Source organism: Artibeus jamaicensis, unplaced genomic scaffold, assembly GCF_021234435.1.
Source record: "Artibeus jamaicensis isolate MK-2021 breed Jamaican fruit bat unplaced genomic scaffold, CSHL_Jam_final contig_834, whole genome shotgun sequence".
Taxonomy (NCBI): Eukaryota; Metazoa; Chordata; class Mammalia; order Chiroptera; family Phyllostomidae; genus Artibeus; species Artibeus jamaicensis.
Genome location: NW_026521981.1, coordinates 3,034,553 through 3,051,653, shown reverse-complemented (window position 1 = coordinate 3,051,653; position 17,101 = coordinate 3,034,553). Strand labels below are relative to the sequence as shown.

The 17,101-nt window shown below is 40.0% G+C and overlaps 2 pseudogenes; both read left to right on the top strand.

Moving 5' to 3' along the window:
* The first annotated feature begins 711 nt into the window (after positions 1 to 711).
* On the top strand, positions 712 to 1,126 carry LOC119063548 (protein SYS1 homolog; annotated as a pseudogene).
* A 15,097-nt stretch (positions 1,127 to 16,223) lies between these two features.
* On the top strand, positions 16,224 to 16,787 carry LOC119063547 (60S ribosomal protein L12-like; annotated as a pseudogene).
* The last annotated feature ends 314 nt before the right edge of the window (positions 16,788 to 17,101 follow it).

The following is a 17,101-nucleotide window of genomic DNA, read 5'->3' as shown; positions in this document are numbered from 1 at the left end:
GATGAAGAGAGAGAGGCTTATCAGTCAGTGATTGGTTTAAGAATAGAAACTACTCTAAATATATCAGACAAAAAGGGATTTAATACAGAATATGAGATGCTTAGAAAATCGTTGAAAGGGCTGAAAGATTAGACATCAGAGGGTGCCACTGGACTTGGTTCAATACCACATCACTGCAGCTTCAATTCAAAGATTAAAAAGCAGTCACAACTGCCCCTCATTTGAGAAACTGATGATTAGACTTGGGACTGCATTGTAAACACTCACCCCCTCCGCCTTCTCAGGACAAGAAAATGGTTCCATCTCATTTCTGCCTTTTACCTTTCTCTACTGCATCTAGTTGGCAAGACCTGACTCACAGCCACAATTCAAGCTGCCAAGGAATCTGGAAAATATGGGTTTAGCTTTCTAAATAGAGGATAGTAAAATGTGTATTGAGAGGACCCATGTGGACAAAGTTATTCTGTTGTCTACATGCAAAGATTTTATGTAAATGAATTAAGATATTCATCTTCCATTAAAAGCCTAGGATCTAAGCCCTGGCCATGAAGCTCAGTTGGTAGAGCATCCTCCCCATAAACCAAGATTGCAGTTGGATCCAGATCCTGGTTAGGGCACAGAGAAGAATCAACCAATGAGCTTCTGAAAGCAGGAGGTGCCAGCCCACCTGAATCAGGCCCTGCACGGAGGCCAGGCCACAATGGACCCTGCATGGCAGGCCAATTCTGCAGCTATGTATGGTATGTGTTGCTGATCCTGTCTCAGATCGTCCTTATGAAGACCCTCTATTACTGCTCTCTGGGCCTGTGGTCAGTCTGGTGTACAGTAGCAGCCCACAGGACCAGATGTTCCACCCCTTCAGGCAGGGTCTCCAAGCTGTCCTTCATCCTCAAGGCCTTCATCTGTGCCCTGGGCTTGCTGTACTTCATCGGATGAGAGAATTCACTGTCACTGTCTATTTCTTTCATCTCCTGGGCTGCTGATTCTACAGCTCTTGTTTCCATCTGGTGCTGACCTGCTGGCTGGTTTAAGCATTGTACTCAAGGTGGTCATTGGCGAGTACCTGTGTATGCAGACAGAGCTCACAGAGATCTCCCTCAACTCAATCCCTAAGTCCAATGTGTAGAATTGGGTCCTTTAGACACCCTGCTGGGAAGTTGGCCTGCCCAACACCTTGGGCTGCTCAGAACCTCTAGATGAAGTCCAGCCCTGGTCTGAGAGGAATGCTAGTAGTGTGAGGTATTTACTGTGGGAGAGATAGTGAGGTCTTGTCAAGAAGGCAGGATCACAGCTGCAAGAATGACCTCTGTCTTTTCAAGCTTTTGTGTCTGGGAAGTCAACCAAGTGATCTGAACTTGGTGTCTGGGAGGTCAGCAATGGGACTTCTTTCAAGGTACTGACAGAATTGGAACCATGTCACTTTTTTTTTTCTAAATGTTTATCAATTTTAGAGAGAGAGAGGAAGGAAAGGAGTAAGGGAAACAGAAAGAGGAGGAAAGAGAGAGGAACAACTATTGCCTCCCATACACACCATGGGAGTTGGGATGGAACCTGCACCTGCAACCTAGGTATGTCCCCTGACCTAGAATTTAACCCTCATCCTCTTGGTTGCAGGATGACACTGCAATCAACTGAGCCACACAGGCCAGGGTGTAATCACATCACTTTTGAGCTATCATAGCTGTCACCAGCCTGTTATTTTAACACAGAAAAAAATTTAAGGATATCTGGTTGGTGCAAGCCATTCTCTAGTCATCTATCTTATCTCCCTACTACAGCTCTTATCTTTGCCATGTTGCCAAACTACAGCTACTCTATTGGGAGAAACACATTTTGTCTGGATTTACAACCACATAAAAAGATGTAGGTGCAAAGTATTAGGCTGCTGTCAGGGTGAGGGCAGCAGACAGAGGCAGTCACGCACAAGGAAAATGTACAGCCTCTGTCCTGCTATGTGCATGTGTGTGTACTCATGAACTCATGACTAGCTTACTTCCAGTTTTCTCTAGTGAGTCTCCACGCTCCTGCCAGGTTTCAACATAGTATACTGATAGTGCTGAGGAAGATAGGTATTTGCTGTGAAGATTTTTCATGGGTGTGTTCTGGGAGGGGTTTGCAGCTGTCCTTCCTATGTTCATAAATACAGTATTTTCCATGAAAAAGAAAAAAGAAACAACCAATGAATGCATAAATATATAGAACACAAATCAATGTTTCGCTCCTTTCCTTTCTCTATCTAAAAATCAATAAAGAAAACCTCATTTAAGAAAAGTAAATTATAAAAAATAAATTAAAAAATAAAAAAATTAAAAGCATAAGATCTAACCACATTGGAACTTCATTCCCATGAACAGCATATATTCTCTGGTTTGCCAGAAGCCTCACACAGTGATGTTCAGGATAGGTAGTATAGCCAGGCTGCTCTCGGTTTGAATCTTGTATATATACTACTTTGTGCTCTTGGACAAGTAATGTATTCTCTTTGTGCCACAATTTCCTCATCTGCAAAATGGGAATTGTAATAGTATTTATGACAATGAGTTATTGAGAGAACTAAATGAGTCAAAATAACTCAAGTGCCTAGAGTGCTGAGCACATAATAAGGGCTATATATTTGTATAAGTTTGTAATCAGCGTTGTCATCATCAGTAGCATTTTCTTGGCTCCTGTGAGAATTTGAGTTTACCATCCCTGGCTCAGACTCTCAAACTTTAATTAGAAACACATATTATTTAGCTTCAAATGTAGTTTGTTAGGTCCCAACCCAATCCTGTTAAGTGGGTTCAATTTGGAGGATGCGCGTTTTAGCATACAACCTGGTCAAACATTTTCTGATATTGCACCCCATCAATAAGCAACATTTGAACAAATTAACTTCATGATTTTTGCTTTTTATACAACTATTATATAAATTATGGGACCAGTATTTTATTAGGAAGACAGTCATGTGACAATGAAGGCAGAGATAACAAGCCAAGAAATGCCAAAGCTTGTGGACAACAGCAAGAAGGCAAGAAGTGACAAGGAAGGATCCTTCCCTGGCGCCTTCACAGGGAGCACGGCCCTGCTGAAACTTGATTTTGGACTTCTAGCCTTCAGACGTGTGAGGAAATACATTTCTGATGTTTTAAGCCACCCAGTTTGTTATAGCAGCCCTAGGAAACTGACGAAGGCCCATGGTTGAAGAGGTCTTTCGGGTCTTTGAGAAAAAGATCTGAGAACAGAGAAGGAAAGACAAATTTTAGGCACTGCTCTTCAGTTTTGCCTTTCAACATTTACTACTAGCATACCTCATTCTATGTTACATTCTTAGCAATTAATATTAATAATTTATTTCTATGTTTCCTTTACCCTATTATTAACCTAAAAATAAAAGGCCTTTCAACCCTGGCTGATGTGGCTCAATGGATTGAGCACTGGCCTGTGAAACAAAGCGTCACTGGTTCAATTCCCAGTCAGGGCACATGCCTAGGCTGCAGGCCAGGTCCCCAGTGGCGGGGGGGGGGGGGGGATGTAAGAGACAACCACACTTGATGTTTCTCTCCCTCTCTCTCTCCTTCCCCTCTGCCTAAAAATAAATAAATAATCTTTAAAAAAATTAATAAATAAAAATAAGATGCCTTTCAAAGTGCGAGGCAACAGACCTGGACAGGTAGCTCAGATGGTTAGAGCACAGCCCAAATAGACCAAGGTTGCAAGTTCATCTATAATCAGGGCACATTCAAGAATCAACCAATGAATGCATAGATAGGTGGAACAACAAATCCATGTTTTCCATTCTCTTGCTCTCTCTCCCACCCTCCCTCTCTCTCTCTCTAAAGTCAATAAATTTATTTTTTTAAGTGAAAGGTAACAAGCATTTACTTGAGATCAGAGAGAGGGAGAAGAGACTAGCTATTCCAGAAGCACTGATTCAGGCAGAATACCAGATAATGTTCCAATGAAGAGTCAAAGGCAAGGGGTATTTATGAGAAAGGAAAAGGGGATGATTACATCAGTAGAAGGATGGCATTTGCATTGGTGCAGGTAACATAACATAGTGATGTTTATTCTAGAGAATTTTTTTTTAAAAATATATTTTATTGATTATGCCATTACAGTTGTCCTATCCCCTCCTTCATTCCCCTCCACCCTACACCCCCCCACCATTCCCCCCTTTCATTTATGTCCATATATCACAAGTTCTTTAGATTCTATATTTCCCATACTATTCTTGACCTCCCCCCTGTTTATTTTCTCCCTACCGTCTATGCTACTTATTCTCTGTACCTCCTCCTCCTCCCCCTCCCCCGTTGCTAACCCTCCATGTGATCTTCATTTCTGTGTTTCTGCTCCTGATCTAGCTGTCCTCTTAGTTTGCTTTTGTTTTAGGTGTGGTTCTCAATAACTGTGAGTTTGCTGTCCTTTCACTGTTCATCTTTTTTTAACTTCTTTTTCTTAGATAAGTCCCTTTAACATTTCATATAATAAGGGCTTGGTGATGATGAACTCCTTGAATTTGATCTTATCTGAAAAGCACTTTATCTGTCCTTCCATTCTAAATGAAAGTTTTGCTGGATAGAGTAATCTTGGTTGTAGGTCTTTGGATTTCATGACTTGGAATACCTCTTTCCAGCCCCTTCTTGCCTGTAAGGTCTCTTTTGAGAAATCAGCTGACAGTCTGATGGGAACTCCTTTGTAGGTGACTGTCCCCTTATTTCTTGCTGCTTCTAGGATTCTCTCCTTCATTTGAATCTTGGCTAATGGCATTATGATGTGCCTTGGTGTGTTTCTTCTTGGGTCCAACTTCTTTGGGACTCTCTGAGCTTCCTGAATTTCCTGGAAGTCTATTTCCTTTACCAGATTGGGGAAATTCTCCTTTATTATTTGTTCCAATAAGGTTTCCACTTATTGCTCTTCCTCTTCCCCTTCTGGTACCCCTATAATTTGGATGTTGGAACGTTTAAAGATGTCCTGGAGGTTCGTAAGCCTCTCCTCATTATTTTGAATTCTTGTTTCTTCCTTCTTTTTTGTTTGGTCATTTTTTCTTCCTTCTGGTCCACTCCCTTGATTTGAATCCCAGTTCCCTTTCCATCACTATTGGTTTCCCGTGCATTTCCCTTCATTTCACTTAGTTTAGCCTTCATTTGCTCATCTAATTTGTGACTAAAATCAATCAGTTCTGTGAGCATCCTGATCACCAGTGTTTTGAACTGTGCCTCTGATAGGTTGGCTATCTCTTAGTTGCTTAGAAGTATTGGCTCTGGGGCTTTGAGCTGTTTTTGAGCCATAATGTTTTGATCCGTTTGGGCTTGTTATGTGTGAGGGGCGGAGCCTTAGGTGTTCACCAGGGTGAACCCACCAGTTGCTGGGTTGTGACACTGTATGTGGGGGTGGGGTCAGAGAGGGGCAATGACATTTGTTCTGCTCTCTGTAGAATTTCAGCCCCCTCTGCTGCTTCCCACAAGCAAACTGGCCCCCCCTGGTGCCAGATCCAGGGTGTGTGGGCCTGTGCACCCTGCAGTACCTTGTAGGTCTCTCCAACAAACTCTGTGAGCCTGGGAGCCTCTCCCAGCACCTTGACCCCAAAAGTCTTTCCAATTGGTCCTTTCAGGCTCTAATTCCCATCTCTGGGGACCTAGCCTGAGCGGTCTGTCTCACTGCTCACTCTTTTGCTTGGTTTATTTGCGCTCGAAAGTATGACCACGGTCATCCAGCCGCCTTGCACCCTCACTGGGTCCACCCATTGCCACCCCACACCTGGGATCCACCAACCGCCGCCTGTGCTCCTGGGTAGGTCCAACTGATCTTTCCTGCCCAACCCCGCTCCACAGATGACTTGCCCCTCTTACCAGTCTGGCTGAATGGTTCTTTGTTGTTGGACTGCCATACAGTTAAATTTTCTGTGTTTTGGCTGTGTTTTTGTTACTAAAACTTTATTGTCTTTAAATTTGGTTGTGTGAGGAGGTACAGTGTTTCCACCTATGGCTCCATTTTGGCCAGAAGTCTTCTAGAGAATATTTTTAATTTGCAGTCAGATAGTTATCATTCTGGTAGGAATAGTATCTGCTTTCTGATAATCTCTATAAATAGTTCTTTGGGATACAATGTTGACCCAGTTCAAAGGTTATTTTGCTCTGTTTCAGCATTTTAAAAGTTTGAGGCATGAGACATGCAAGATAGTTCCTTTGGGATAGAAGCACCAACTCCATTTTAAAGTGAAATTTTTTTACTCTACTAATAATTTATTTACTAATTATTTACTTTCTTTATCCTGCTGCTATTTGTCAGTTCTTTAACAATCAAAGCAAAAATCTTATTATTTATTGTGTATTTCACATATATTAGTTGTGATGCTGCAACTGTTTGGCCCCAGTAAATATTTGTTTACTAATTAATATAAGAGATAAGAAAGGCCTTCTAAAGAATCCATATCACAAAGAGCCTTACATTCCTGCAGCTTAGAGAATCCACTTTAAAAAGTTCTTTGCTCTGACTGGTGTGGCTCAGATGGTTGGGTGTCATCCCACAAAGAAAAAAGTCACTGGTTCAATTCCCACTCAGGGCACATGCCTGAGTTGTGTGCAAGCAACTGATTGATATTTCTCTCCCTCTCTTTCTTCTTCCCTTCCCTTTTCTCTAAAAATAAATAAAATCTTTTTTTATGTTCTTTTATGTTGAGTATGTGTTGACTTTAATGCTTTTTCTAATCAATAAAATTGAGTACAAACACTTTCAATTGATAAGAGCTTTTGCCTATTACTTTTTTCCCCTTAGGGTATTTCAAAATGGCTTAAATGGTTTAAGTGACTTCATTATTTATAATATATCATACCTGTGTCATTTTAAATGAAATAAAACATTTAAAGAAATTTCATCACTATTAGGTCTAAAAAACCCAGACTTCTCCTTTCCGCCTTACTTTTATACCTGAGATGTGAAGACATTATTTGTTCAAAGGAAGTTTTAAGAAAAAAGTGCCAACTCTCTGATAACATTTTTGTGTGCAGTTAGGCTTAACTTTTTTGCCAGAAAGGGTAAATGAATTCAGATAAGTTTCTGTAAGTTGTTGTGGCACTGTGCATTTTTAAGTCTGTATTGCATTACCTATTTATTTGATAAGTTAATAACATAAGTATATTTATCATAAAATTATAGTGAAATGAAAATTAGGAGGGAAGTGTCATTTAAACTATCGTGTTGAATTCAATACTGTGTTAGACCTGGTCTGTGTAGAAGGCCAACCGATTTGCCAGCCCAGCTCTGCCACTCCCTAGCAGTGACTGCAAACAAGCAATTTAATCTTTCTGGGTCTCAGTCTCTTTCTCTGTAACACAAGACTGGCAATACTTGCCTCATGTGGTTTTTGTTGTTTTATAAAGAATAAAGAATACAGATAATTTGTGATAGGCACCTAGCCCAGTGCTTAAACTATAGTGTTAATGATAGAAATTATTATTATTATTTAGAGTGAGGGGGAAGAGGGAGAGAGAGAGATAAATTTGTTGTTTCTCTTATTTATGCATTCATTGGTTGATTCTTCTATATATCCTGACTGGGAATTGAACCCACAACCTTAGTGTACTGAAAGGATGCTCTAACCAACTGAGCTACCTGGCCAGGGGATAAGTTATTAATAGCAGTAGTTATTCAACGAGATGTAAAGTTTAAAGATAAGATATGAAACTCCTAATGTGCCATATAGGTCAACAATGATTCCTTTGGCTAGTCAGAATATCCTAACAGTGGTAGCAAAGGCTTTACATAAAGCACTTGCCATGACTTTGCCTGAAAAGGTTGACCACACTTATAGAATTAAAGTTTAGGATTTCTTATTAGTTAATTTCCTTGAATTCTTCTTAAAAATATGTGGAGTTTTTATTATTATACTATTTCTACTAGTAATATGCTCCATAAATGTACCTATTTTGTGGCATAAATAACTAATGCATACATGCTTATGTAACTCTTAGTGGCATAAAACATTTTAACCAGAGATGAAGAGTTGGTCTTTATTTACTCATGAAAAAAAATCTATAAGTTGAGAATAGCTGAATGATTATGAAAGATAGACTGAGATCCATTAAAATTTTGAAGAGCTTATTTGAGCAAACGTCAATTCAATTGGGCAGTGCTAAATCAAGAATGGCTAGGAGAGCAGTTTTTATAGAACAAGAAGAAGCAAAGCAAAGAAATTATTTGATTGACTGTAGGTTAGTTTGCCTTACCTGTGAAAGCCTAATCAGCTTTGTGACTGGCAGTTCTTAGTTCTCAATTTTTTAACCGTGAGGCAGTTACAGCAACTGACTCTGGTTGGGTTGCTTCAGATTGCTTAAGTAGGCTACCAAGCCATTTGAGTCAGCTCAGTATAATGTTCTCCTTGTTTTATTACTTTAACAATGGTAATATTATGTGAACTATCTAAAAATTAGCTGCTATTCCTTAACCAAAAAACATTTAGCTGTGTGGACATAAAAAGTGTTCTGTAAAAAAAGACCCCCAAAACTGACAAGTCCAGTGATGGAAAGTGGCCTCACAGGGTGATACAATCATAAATTCCTAACTGGGCAGGTGATGATAGGTGGTAAAATTATATGCCCTGGGCACATAACTTTTATAGTAAAAGGATATCTTTGACTTAAACAAGCCCTGTCCATTGTTTTTGTACATCTAGGTTAACATACCTTTGAAATGTCAGACTCAATTCTCTTTTCCAGACCCCTCAAGGGAGCACATAATATTGTTAACTGTCCTTAGTTTCTCCCACCTTCATGAAATCTTCCTTGCATTAAAAAAAGCTGCAAAACTGTCATCAGTTTGGCTCAAATAAATTCTTATAAAAATTCTCTATAGGTTTGCATGTTCTTACATCGACAGCGGTAGTTTGGGGTAAAGGTTGTGAACATTTAAAAATTATAATGAGTATATAATAGGGCCATAGTCCACACTGAGTTCTAAATTGACAAGTTGCCTAAAAACCAATATTATTCACATGAGGAATTACTTAAAGAAGATAGCATGAAATTATTTTGAATAATAATTCTGGTTGTTATAGAGTCTCTGGTGTTCCCAGACCCAATTCCAACACAGAGGTGGAAATGGGTAAGTTCCCCTACACCAACAATTCTCAGAACACCAGCAAGTTATCCAAGAATTCAAGATGGAGGCATAGGTAAATACATTTCACCTCCTTCCACGACTACAGGAAAAAATTACAACTAGATGTCAAAACAAATATCACACATCAAAACTATCAGAACATCAAGCTGTGTGGAAGTCTGACAACGAAGGATTTAAAAAAGACACATTCATCCAGACAGGTAGGAGGAGCAGAGACCTGGTGTGGCACAGAGAGGTGGCAGAATGGGTGGTCCCACATTCATGTGTGGTGGATAAAAATTGGGAGGGATACACTGGGAATGAGGGATCCCAGACCCAGGCCAAATGACTTGGCCCAGGGTTCCAGCACAAGGAAGATAAATCCCCATAATTTCTGGCTGTAAAAATCAGTAGGAGTTGGGGGCGGTGGAAAAAATTGCTGGATTTTCATAGGATTCCTCTTAAAGGGCCCACACAGGCTTAGAAGTTACACAGATTGATCCTTTCTGGGATATTAGCACAAGAGAAACAGCTGTAAGGGCACCAGTTGCATACTGGAAGAAAGTGAAGTGACTGGAAACAAGGCAAGTGTGGGGCAAACATCCAGAAGCCAGGCAGCGGCATTGTCCCCTCTCTGGGCCCTCCCCCTGCTTAGGCCCACAATACAGTGAAGTGGAGTGCCCTGCCCTAGTGGTTATCTAAGGCTCCACTGCACATAATTTACAGGTGCCTCTTCTACAATAGGCCACACTACTAAGACAGGGAGTCAAAACAGCTCTGCTTAATATACAGAAACAAACAAGGAGGCTGCCAAATTGAGAAGACAAAGAAATATGGCCCAAATGAAAAAACAGAACAAAGCCCCATGAAAAGAAATAAATGAAGGAGCAACTATAAAGGACACGTGGACAAAACCAAGGTGGGGTGGAAGCAGGGGAGGGAGGTGGGGATGACTGAGGTCTGGGGGAATAGTCGGGGGCAAATGCAGACAACTGTACTTGAACAACAATAAAATAATTTTAAAAAAAAAAGAAAGAAGTGAAATGGAGATAATCACGCTATCAAATGCAGAGTTCAAAACATTAGTTATCAGGGTGCTCAAAGATCACACTGAGTATGGCAACAACATAAAAAAGACCCAGGCAGAAATGAAGGTTACATTAAGTTAAATAAAGAAAACTCTACAAAAAACCAACACAGTGGGGATGAAGCCAACACAAAAATCAATGATTTGTGAACATAAGGAAGAAATAAGCATTCAAGTAGAACAGCAAGAAGAGAAAAAGAATTTTAAAAAACGAGGATAGTTTTGAGCCTCTGAGACATCTCCAAATGTACCAATATCTGAATCATATGGTTGCCAGAAGGAGAAGAGTAAGAGTAAGAAATCGAAAACTTATTTGAAAGAATAATGAAAGAAAACTTTCTTAATTTGGTGAAGAATATAGGCATACAAGTCCAGGAAGCACAGAAAGGCCAAAGGATTTGGACCCAAAGAAGATCACACCAAGGCTCATCAAAATTAAAATGCCAAAGCTTAAAGATAAATAAAAAATCATTTATTTTATTTTTAGAGGGGAAGGGAAGGAGAAAGAAAGGGAGAAAAACATCAATGTGTAGTTGCCTCTCATGTGTCCCCTGCAGGGGAACTCACCTGAAACCCAAGCATGTGCCCTAGACTGGGAATCAAACTAGCAACCCTTTGGTTTGCAGGCCAGCACTCAACCACTGAACCACACCAGCCAGGGAAATAAACAGAGAATCTTAAAAGCAACAAGAGAAAAGCAGAGGGTTACCTACAAAGGAGTTCCCATAAGACTGTCAACTGATTTCTCAAAAGAAACTTTGCAGGCTAGCAGGGATTGCAAGAAGTATTCGCAGTGATGAAATGCAAGGAGCTACAACCTAGTTACAATCTAGTAATCTTGGATTACTCTATCCAGCTATCATTTAGAATTGAAGGACAGATACAGTGCTTCCCAGACAAAGTAAAGCTAAAGGAGTTCATCATCACCAAGCCATTATTACATACAATGTTAAAGGGACTTATTTATGAAAATGAAGAACAAAACTATGAACATTAAAATGGCAACAAATTCACAACTATCAACAACTAAACCTAAAAAACAACTATGCAAACAACCAGAAGAGGAACAGAATCATTGATGTGAAAGTCAACTGGTGGGTTATCAGCTGGGAGGGGGAAGGGTGAGAATAAGGGAAAAGGTGCAGTGATTAAGAAGCATAAATTGGGAATGAAATAAACGGGGGATGTTAAGAATAGTATAGGAAATAGAGAAGCCAAAGAGCTTATATGTGTGACCCAAGCACATGAACTGGGGTGGGGATTGCTGGAGGGAATGGGGGTACTAGGCAGAAGGGTACAAAGGGAAAAATTGGGACAACTATAATAGCATAATCAATAAAATATATATTTTTAAAAAAGAATTCAACTTAATTTTGATGCTATCTCCTTGGAGATTCCACAGGCTAAGGAATCAGCTCTACAAGACTCCCCCCACCCCCCACACACACACTTCAGACATGAACTGCAAACCCTCGGGCTCTCTGTGCTCTGACCAACTGGCTAAAGATTGGAAGTTTCTATGATCCCCCGCAACTCAGGATGCCAATCAAAAGTTTAGGTTGCAAACTGTAGTTTTGATCTACTGGCTATAAATCAGAGGAAAGGTTCCCACGACTCCCTTTCTGGGTTTGATTCATTCGCTAAAATGGCTTATAGTGTCGGGGGAATTCAGTAGTTACAAAATTTTTAGTTTTAAGTTATAGTTAATATGTTTATTAACTATACAAATCTATTGCCCCAGGAACTGTACAGAGCTATTGCCCCAGGGACTGAAGGTATGACCTGCCCTGACTCCTGGAGACCACAAGCAATTTGACCTTTGTGCCCCAGGAGAAGTAGAAGCAATAAAGATGTTATCTGGGCCTTTTTGCTCCAGGCAGAGACACCTGCCGCCCAGGATACAGATAAAAATCACCCAGGGACAGATAAAGAATCACAGGTCAAGAGATAAAAGGATCCTAGGGAAATTATCAGACTGCAACTTTCATCCAATTACAATTTTTCCTTGCATTCCAAAACTATTACTTTCTTTTTTCCTAAATTCCAACCCTCTAAGCTGAACTTTTTCTTCTTATAAAAAAGGTTGGCTTGAAATGAAATGTAAGGTAGTCTTTTAGGATACATAACCTGTATCTTCTTAGATTGTCAGCCATCTGAATAAACTGCCTATGATGATTCAATATTTGTCTACTTATTGGATCTGGTAGTAACAGGCAGCATGCATGCCAACTTTTCCGGTTTCAGCAGAACTCAGAGAAACTTGTTACTTTCTAGATCACTGGTTATTATAAAAGGACATAACCCAGGAACAGCCAGATGGAAAAGATACATAGGACAAGGTATGTTGGGGGGAGTGTGGAGCTTCCATGCGCTCTCGGGGCACTGCATTCCCCCAGTACCTCCATGTGTTCGCCAGCATAGAAGCTCTTCAAACCCTAAACCCCAACCTCTAGGATTTTTATGGAGGCCTTGTTCCATAGCCATGGTTGGTTAAATCATTGGCCACTATCAATTAATTCAAACTCCTGCCCCTCTTTCCTCCTTGGAGGGTAGGAATGAGACTGAAAGTTTCAGTTCTGAAATCACATGGTGGGTTCTACAGGCAGCCAGCCTCCATCTTCAGTGAAAGGACAAAGCCTGTACCACTTGCTATCATGGTATCATTTGCTAAGCAAGCCTACGACCATGTTAAACATGTCTGCCATTTTACTCTTCTGAGCTTATTTCCCCGGGACTGGAAAACAAGTTGAAAAACAAGAACATGACTAACTGCCATCCCGTCCCCCTTCGCAGCTGCAAGCAAAAGATAACATTAGAGCAAACTGCAGGTTCTGCAAAATCAGTGGAAACCTCCTGTGCCACAATGCCCCTAACATCCCAGCAGCCACATAACAGCGACGCCCCGCCCCCTCACTTTTATAATCCAATAAAAACTCAAAGCCCTACATCTCACTGCTGGTGTAACTCTCCACACTTAAGCCCCTTTACTGTCTTGGAAAGTTAATAAAACTTTGCTCTTTGAATTTTCTTCTCTTTGTGAATTCTTTCACAGCCTATGTCACTGGCCACCCTCATATTTTGGTGATCCCTATGGGGACATTCTCTATTTCTCCAACTCCTTTGCCTCCTGAGACTTGCAACTAAGGGAGCAGTGGGCAGTGGAAGCTTGTCCCAGGCTTACCCTCTAACCTCATCTCTGTGAGGTTTGGAGAGAGGATTCTAATCCTTTTCCATCTCTCTAGACTCTGTGGACAGCCTCCTCCTCACCCCCTACACAGCGATCGGTAAGTCTCTCTGAATCTCGGGAGGAAAACATTAGCTATGTTGAAAGTGATAGCTTAGTACTCCTCCTCCCGTCTCTCAACGTTGTAAATCCTGGTACCCTGTCTATCGCTTTCCCAGGGTGTTGGCTGCAAGGGAAGCCTCGGACCATTTCCCTGCTGAATTCAGTCTTCTCTCAGACTCAGGGACAGCAGACTCTGGAACAGATCTTTGCTCGCTCTACTCTCAGGCTCAAGAATGCTCAACTCTGATGGCAGATCTCTAGGTCATTTGATTGGGGATGTCCTGAAAAGGATTGAAAAACCCTTCCCCTACCCCTCTTTGTTCACATCCCTAAGATATCCTTCTCTTTTCTTTTTCATGGGCAATACTCAATCAGTCCCACTCAAAAACACACCATTGGCATGTCTACTTAAGACCGTCAAGGCTCTGGGACTTATCAACGTCAAGACCAAGTGCTTGATTCCCTATTGCAATATGGCCTGTCCCAATATAAACTGGGTAACCAGGAGGTTTGGCCCACAGACAGATCTCTTAACTATAATTGTATCCTCCAACTTGACTTTTACAGTCACCATCTCAATCCCCTACTTAAGTTTAGTTCTTGAGAGGAGGAGACAAGATTTCAACTTCAGCAGGAATTCCAAGCCTCTTTCTTCTAACTATGCCTCTTCATGCAAATTTGCCTCAATCATAAGTTTTTCTCCCTCCTTTCTCTACCATGAAATGTGCTTATAAAAGTCAATATAAGGAATACTGGCTGCTTACTTTTTGTTTATCATTGGAAATTGAGATTTCTAAGAGTTAAAATTCCAAATTAAATTGGAAAGAAATTGTATGGTTTGGGTAATAGAAGGCATAAGGCATGGAGATGCAATCTTGAAGGGCAAGGATAGGAACTAAGTTAATCTAAAGATGGTTATTTCTGAATAGATAAAAATGTTTGTGAAAGTTATAAAAAGGTTTATAGAAGGTTGTACAGAAAGAAATCTCAGTCAGAATCTAATATTCCTTCCTCCACCTAATTTCTCTCTGGTGACATTATTTGACGACTCTGGTGGTACCTGGAGATGTTTTCATTCTCAAACATCTTTTCTCTCTCTGCCTGCCACAGTGGCTGTCTCAAATGGGCTTTCTATTGAGTCCCCTGTCTGAGTGGGTTAAATCCATTCCCAGGGAATCTGGCTGGTGCTGTTGTCATTGGTAAGATCTCCCTCAGGCACAGGGTAAACACATTCATCTTTTTGTTTTTCTCTGCTGGTGTGGACTATAACTCCAGTCCTCCATCTGGAGCATTTATCTTCTGTTCCTGGGTTTCTGACCTTTCAGGGGCCCAGAGCAGCCCCACCCAGACTCTTCTCTGCTACTTGATTCTTTGGATTGAAGCCAAGACTTCCTTTATTTCCACCACTTGTTTACAGTCAACATGTCTTCCTGCTTGGTATGTAGGACCTTCCATCCCCTTTTCCAGTTCTTAAAAGTTGTCAAAAGCAAATGAGAGAGCAAAAAGGAAAAAGGACTCACAGACAATAACAACAGTGTGGTGGTTGCTGAGGGGAGGGGGTATAAGGGGACTCAGTGATAATGGAAAAAATACAATAAAGATTAAATTTAAAAAGCAAATGAGAAAAATCTGTGCTTTCTCTACAAAAATTAGCAATTCAAATTATATGTATGGTCTTTTATGTGATGTGTGTTTGTCTATTACATGTAGTGCACTTTTTGCCTCTGGATGGCATAACCAGGGTATAATGTTCTATGGGCCTAAAGAAATTAAGTACTGATATAAATTATACAGGATCCTGTGGTTTGGACAAACTAATATCAAAACTGATTTTAAATTTGGCTAATTTTTTAGAGTTATTACCAAAAAAGTATAGTTTAGTTTACCATAAGGTAATGTTATGATCTCTTCATTAAACTTGTTTGACAATCTTCCCCAAGTTTAAATTTTAAGAGGCCTTTCAACTAAGAAATGACTTTGGGTTGTTCCAATGGGCCCTGAAATACCTCCAGGATAAAAGAGAAGTTTCTGAACCAATTAAGCCTATTTAATATGCTTGAAATTACATGAAAAGCTTCGCCAGATAGAATAATAATATGTTACATTTATATGCACATATTTTTATCAATACCATATTCTAGAAATTTCAAACTGCCCTAGGAAGAATCACAAAATTCAAAGCTAAGTTTACACAGTAAACTCTCAGAGGGTATCAGGTATCCTCTGTTAGTGACACCAGGCAAGCTAAGAATGATGGTTTCCTGTGGGGACATCAAGCAGTAGTATTCTGGGTATTTATGACCCACAAATTGGGAATTTATGAATTGTTCTCAATGCTCAGTACACACTTCTGATAAGTCATGTACAGCAAGCATTTTAATACCTTGCATACTGCTTGGTTTTTTCAAATATATTGAGACTGTGTGTTAAATCTAAAAACACAGGTTTTATATTGTTCTTTTATATCATTTCATAGTAATTATTACTTACCAACAAATTGTTACCTCGAAATATTATATTTTATTAAGAAACAAAGTTCTTTATCAATGGTATTTCAATCAAATCTATAACCATGTCATTTTACTTGTTATTTATAAATAGTCATTGCTTTAATCTAATGCATTTGTAAATATATTGTCTTTGGAAAAGTTCATAAAAAAATCTGACTTACTCTACATTACAGGTATCTAAGTAGGTCATATCTTTGAAACAAATAAAGATTTATAGAACCCTAAAGAGTAATGAGATTTCTTTCTACTTTCAGCTCAGAGGAAGCGAAGGTGACACTTTCTTTGGTCCTCCCGAATCCGGGTTCATCCAACACCAGCCACGTCTACCATGTCGCCAAAGTTCAACCCCAACGAGATCAAAGTTGTTTACCTGAGGTGCACTGGTGGGCAAGTCAGTGCCAAGTCTGCCCTGGCCCCCAAGTTCGGCCCCTTGGGCCTGTCTCCATAAAAGGTTGGTGATAACATCGTCAAAGCAATTGGTGACTGGAAGGGTCTGCAGATTACAGTGAAACTGACCATTCAGAGCAGACAGACCCAGACTGAGTTAGTGCCTTCTGCCTCTGCCCTGATCATAAAAGCCCTCAGAGAACCACCATGAGACAGGAAGAAGCGAAAAGAGATTAAGCACAATGAAAATATCACTTTTCATGAGATTGTCAACACTGCCCAACAGATGTGGCACCAGTCTTTAGCTAGAGAACTCTCTGGAACCATTAAAGAGATCCTGGGGACTGCCCAATCTGTGGGCTGCAGTGTCAGTGGCCACCAACCTCACGATATCATAGATGATGTGAACAGTGGTGTGGTGGAATGCCCAGCTAGTTAGGACTACAAAGAAAAATATTCAATTAAAGATTATTTGACAACCAAAAAGAGAAAAAATAACTGGACTCATGGAAATATGACAAATACCAAGACAAACAAAATTGGTTATATGGGACTCAGTGAACTTACTGAAGATAACTATTATTATTTTTTTCAAAATATTGCTGTTAAATCATTTTGTTTTCCAACTATAAGGAAACTTTTTTTTCCTAAAGCAATTTGATGTTATACCTTCATAAGCAATATTAAAACATTTGTATTTTTCAACCTACTTAATCCCTTCAGAAATCAGCAACTCTTTTAAAATATATTTTA